This window comes from Psammomys obesus, unplaced genomic scaffold, assembly GCF_907164565.1.
Source record: "Psammomys obesus unplaced genomic scaffold, mPsaObe1.curated_primary_1811, whole genome shotgun sequence".
NCBI lineage: Eukaryota > Metazoa > Chordata > Mammalia > Rodentia > Muridae > Psammomys > Psammomys obesus.
In genome coordinates, this window is record NW_026585689.1 from 23,362,121 (window position 1) to 23,368,721 (window position 6,601).

A 6,601-nucleotide genomic window follows, 5' to 3' on the forward strand; every position below is an offset into this window, starting at 1 on the left:
CCTAAACCTGGCGTGTTTACTTGAGGGTTGTTAATAAGCTACTTTTCTATTGTTGTGGTAAAATGCCATGATCTAGGAAACCTAGAAACAGATTATTTTTGGCGGGGGTTCAGATAAGAATCCATGATGCAAGAGCAGAGGCTTGTTGGTACGTCAGGAAGCTGAAGACTCGTCTCTCAAAACCACACACACAAAGCAGAGAATGCAGTGGGAATGGTGAAGGCGATATGAAATCTCAAAGCCTTTTCTTCTGATGTGCTTTTTCTAAAATTTCATTAATGAGGTTACTGTCCCAGTTGAAAAATTTGAGCCAAAACTCAGTAGAAACTGACCAGTGAATATGCTAAGGCAGGCTAGCAAGTTAACATTTCCATTCACAGAATATATAATACATTACTGCATATTTAAAGCTACTTTCTTAGATGCCCATGAGATACATAATATCCTGTTAAAAATATAGAACTTTTACTTTTTGTAATGTTAAATATGAAAGGGAATGAAAGAAGTTCAAAATAAATTTCTGAAAATATCCAACATTCAGTTAAGGTATAGGAAGTTACACCGTTACAAAGACAAAAATAAAATCTTCAAATTTAATATTTTAAGCGTGTTAAATAACTAACCTCTAGAGTCTGTAGGGGAAACTAAGTTATCTTTTAAAATCTGTGTAGAGAATAAGAATTAGAAAAAATAATGTGCTCTAATCTAACATTATGTGGCTAATCAAAAAGAATTTCAGTGCCCCTTACTTTATATACATCACATATTATTTTCTTTGGAGAGGGAATAATAGACTGTTTTGTGTCTACCATAAAATTATGAAAATACTTAGGTAAGATAAATGCAAAACTGATCTATATAAAAAATATGCCAAAGAAAATATATCAGAAAGAGAACTGGCTTCAGAAAAATAAATGTAGGCTCAAAGAATCCGGTTTAAAAACAAACATTATTTTTAATTTTCTCCTTTCCAAGTAAATATATTTTATATTTTCAAATCACATAAGAATACTATTCATAAAGCTTTAAGCCCACATATGAAAATATCAGCATAGCCTAAAATAAAGTGTGGCTATGGTGTAATAACACACATGAGGTTGTAAAAGTGATCAAAATGAAATAATTTTGTTCATTTACCATGGACAATGCTGTATTAATTTTAAATATAATTAACTTGCAAGTAGATTAATATTTACTTTGAAAAACAATGCTTCTAATAATTTGAATGCTCTTGATAATATTCTAGGTGTCACTGTGTTTTAGTTAGATTTACAGCTGATGTCAAGATTTGAACTCAGATAATCACCATAATGTTGTGACATGCATATTCATGAACAAATACTGAATATCTTGGTTAAAGGATTTACTCATAATCCAGTCAAATCTTCGAAGGCAGATATAGCTTTTCTCCAGGCTATTTTCTTGTAGATGAAGGAAAATATTGAGTAGACTAGAGATCTTTTAATTTAACTCCTCTCATGAAGGCAAATCAATGATTCTTACTTTTTTTAAGAATCTCTTATAAGATTAACTAATGGTATGTAACTTGGGAGTGTTTAGAGTTGTTTATAATGGAGATGTAAAATATAATGAAACAATGTCAACCTTAGTGTACTGAGATGTCAATTATTATCTTAAAACATACCACTACCCTCATTAATTTGTCCTTGTAAGATTTACGTTTAGAAAATAAATTATAAGAAATAATTACCATTGAAGATAAACTGTATAATAAGTTTGAAAAATATCTTTTTATTGAGAAAATATTTTGTTATGGAATTGTACAATTAGAATGAGAAGAGATCAATAGAATAATAAATAAAATTCTGAATGTATATAAATATCTTGTTACTTAATAAATTTAGCACACTTATCATTGATTCACACAGATCCCCCATTAAATAATTAAATAAAGAAAAGCAATATCCATCTATAAAATAGGCCTACCAAGTTAGTATTTCAATGAGAACCTACAAGCAACACAGATGTGAACATTACACGTAAGAACGTTCTTAGCAGTATCATATAAATTTGGGGAAAAGGCCAGGTCAAAGATTCAATGGTATATCAAAAATTCTTTTAAGAATTCTACAAATTAAAATAATGATTTCCATCATTAATTTATACTGATTTATTTTTTCAACCCATATTATAATTTTTAAAAATGATGTACTCTATCCATTCCTTCAGTGATTCTATTGCTTCTGGTAAACTTTCTTTTACAGTTGAAAGACAATCCTTTTTCCAAGAGTAATGGTGATTCCAAAGCCTCCCTCACCTAAATTTTCATTTTATTGTTCACAGAAGTATTGTTATTTTTAGTTGTTCCAAGTTAGGAGGTCATTTGACTATCTGGGGCCAATCATCTGTGACAGAAAGAGGCATGTGTTACGTCTAAGCCAGAAAATTTGATTGCCACTGAGAAACTCTCTGGAATTCCCTTTACCTGCTGTTTTGCTGAGATAACAGAAGCATGTGTCAAGATGGAGACTCTGAAGGATGGAAACATCTGGAATCACCGAGCCATAGTATAGAAGAGAGCTGCCCTGGAGAGTGTCCCAGACATCTGGTGGGTCTTTGAGCAATCATATTTACTGCTTGTCAGTGACAATTTTGAAATTTAGTATGGCTGCATATCCTAGCCCATCTTAACTAATCAATCTAATCACCATATTAGAATTATAGTAAAACTGAGTATTACACTGCAGCCATTTTGATAGCTTTTCTAAATTTTTCTTTCTATCCTCTAAAGGAAGAGGCTAAAGTAATTTTCTATTACCACAAAGCTGATTTCACAATCCCTGTACCACAGAGCAGTCCACATCATTCTGTGGTTGCTAATATTGTTTCGAGCATCTGGACATTCATCAAACTGATTCCCACTGAAAGTCAAGAGAGACTGGAGCTAGGAGTAGGCGAGCCTTCTGTCACAGGTAGAACTTACTTGCAATATTAAAGTGGGACTTCTGCTACAAATATCTCCTGCAAAAGATAATGTCATCTTCCCTCCCTACACATTTACATATCTGTTCTTTTCCTCACTTACATTTTCATTAAATTATGTCTGCTTCTGTGATATGAACCTCTATTAACAGAATAGTGACAGTAATACTTGTTATGTAAAATATAACAGCTATTTTTAAATATCTATGTGATACCTGCAAATTATGTAATAAATCATATTAAGGGAAACGTTTATGCTTTTCAATTTTGAATTGGTCAATCTAGTTTCTTTGTTCTGAAAAAAAGTTTTTAGATATGTGATTTCTGAATGTATCTCTAAAATTTTACATTATAAAGTGTTATAAATTATGACCTGTATGTCTTGTGCCATATTTCTTTATATCTAGTTAAGCTTTATTGTTTCATGCAATAAAAACCTCCTGGGTTCCATTTGTTTTACAACTTGAGACATTTTCTACTCTCTTGTCTTCAGTAATAGTGATTCTCCTGGGGCATTTAGGGTTATGTATAACAATCTGGTTGGAAGCTCAAAGGCCCTGTCATCTGATGCACGCCATGAAATGTGTACCACAAGTCATGTCACTGTTAATGACCAATGATACTATGATACTGTATCCTCACGTGTGGGCGTGTCAGCTTCAGACGAAAAGTCTCCTAATCTCTTGTTTTCAAAAGCACTAATGAAGTTTCAAGACAGTGAAGAGCAATATTTTGAGAGTAAAATGAGAACAAACACTTGATTAAAAACATTTTATACCTCCTAAAAAACACATCCTCTAGTACAAATAGAGAGTGAAACTGTTGCGACAGTGTTCTCTGTGTATCCTTGGCTGTCCTGGACTAGCTTTGTAGACCAGGCCTCATACTCACAGAGATCTGCTTACCTTTGCCTCTAAGAGTGCAGGAATTAAAGGTGTGTGCCACTGTGTGCCACTGTGCATGGTGATGCCCAGTGAGAGAAAAAATTTAAAGACCACAAATAAAAGTGCTGAAGTCAACGCACAGATTCATAAATTTCAGCTTTATTGTTAAAAAAGGAGATGGAGGTAAAGTTATACTTCAGTTGTCATGGGAAAGAGAAAAGAAATTAAAACAAAAACACATTTAAGTGTGTGCTCTGTTCAAGTTTATCTGAAGCTTTCAGTGAATACTTCTGAGCTGTTGTCATTGTTATTTTTCCTGCTGGGTTACACTGTAGTATTTTAAGGTACTAACAATGTCCAGCCCCTGACTTGTTACTAAATAGCTTGAGAATGTCTAGTCTATACCTCAGAAAGAACCATATTTTAGTTTTTCCATGATTCTCATAACTTTACACTTTCAAAAATTATTAAAATGTTAATTTTCTTTATTATTTCTCAGTTACATTTTCAGTTCCTGTTAAATACTTTTTTGATTTTTTATAAAAGATATATAAAGAATATGATGGATTTGCTATTCCAGTCCATGAGTTTCATCTAGTTCAATTTATTTTTCAGATTTTAGACAAAGATAGCTCTGTTTAGTAAGTTATTTCATGTCGTTAGGTAAGCAATTTAAATATAATTTTGAAACATTTTATCTGATTATTAATTTGGTTCTTTTATGTCTTCCATAAGTTTTATGTATCTCTATCTCCATAAGACCTGTATTTTGCTCAACACTATAATAAATAGAAATGAACTGAAAATATATCGAGTATGAGTTTATGATTTCAAAATTGATTCATAGAAAAAAATGTATATTTCATTAAAAAAATGTTTAATATGCTCACATCTGTACATGACTGGTATAAGACTGGACAATTATTGAATTTTGTATACTTTGATTTTTTAAGGAAAAAGAATATATTTCTATTCATGAAATATGTGTAAAATAGATTTTGTTCAATATGACAGTTTCTATTATTCAGAGAGATAATTTTTTTTCCTTTAGTTTTGAGTTGATTTTACAAACAATGGTATAGATTAGAGTTAGTGATTAAAATGTGAGTTAATTAAATTATAGAAACAGTTCTATATAAATTTAAAATTTATGCTTACACTGTAATTCAGGTCTCTCAAAAACCTATAAATTCTTTAATATTTTGTGAATTATCCTGTATTTCTCCCAACATGCTTCTTTTGGTTAATACTATAAAAAAATAAAGCTGGATACACAAATTAACACATAGAGACACAGTAAATAAACAGTAAAGTTACAGTGAAAACATTTAGCTGTAATACATACCAAATTCACATACATCCTAATTGCATGCACATGCATATATCATGAAAAATATCACAGTAACACATTTTCAGCTTGATTGAAAATGTGCTATCTTTGCAGGATTTTAAATCAAGAAATTCCACCATTTTGCATAAACAAATCAGAAATACCTCCCAAAGCAGACAGAAAACTGTGGGCACTACCAGGTAATAGTCCCAAATTAAAAACTAGAAAAAATAGTTCAACCACTGTATAATAAGCAAATTAAATTTATATAGTCATACAGTACATTGCCATGTATTATTGATAATAAATTGATATTTACAACAGTATAAATGAAAATAACAAACAATACTAAGCTACATGAGACATAGACACAATCTCAAATTGTGTCTACAACTCTAGAGGCCTGTATGGTTGAGGGTGTCATTAAAGAATATCTCTGATTAATTTGTGAATAGACAGAAGGAAAAATGACTGTGATATTTGTGGTATGTATGTGTAAAAGGACTATCTTTTTGTGGCTATAAGAATAAATGAAGACAGAATAAGATCAAAGTTTTGGATGTATCAAATTCAAATCATTACACATTAATTACAAAAGCAGTATATTGATTTCAATATCATTGAAATCTCTAAAAGAAAGTAGAGGTAATTAATTGTTCCTTGATGTCAAGGATTAGATCTTTAGGTAACTCATTAACTGACACATCATACACAGTGCTTATTGGAAAAAAGGAACAAAGGAACAAATGAATGAAGAAAAATGAATAACATGTTTTGTATCACATTTTTCAAAATGCCACATATAATTATTAGACACTTGAGACATTAGTTCAGTGCTGAGAGATAACACAGATTCTGAAGAGGTATACTTTGAGGAATTTGCTCTTGTTATGTACATTACTAAATACATTACTAAAGCATTTGAAAGCAAATTTAATTTTGATTTTAGTGCTCACCCGGAAAATAAGGGATAAATGGTGGAAGCTAATGAGTTCGGAGTTTCTATTCAGAATTTTAACAAATATAAAGAAACTTCTGACATTGTGGTATTATACCAAATATTTTATGAAGGAAACTTTTGTTTTAGCATTGTAGAACCTTACAGTTCTACCACCGGGACTTCTAAAGTAAAAATTAGGCTGAGATACCCACTTATTACAATGTCACTTGCAATAGTTTTCTTTGCATTAAGTCTTTTAAGGTTCTAGGCTAATAAACAACAATTGTATTGTTTTGCTACCACTTGGTCTGTTAACCAGCAGTCATGTGAGGAACCAGAGAGAACATTTTGAGTAGATTGCACACAGGAGGATGTTCTATTGAAAGCATGGATCTCTTTCTAAATGTTTATAGTTTTGCATGAGCATACTTACAAAAACATTTTTTGTAAAAATACCTAGTTAGTTAGTTAGTTAGTTAGTTAGTTAGTTAGTTAGTTAGTTAG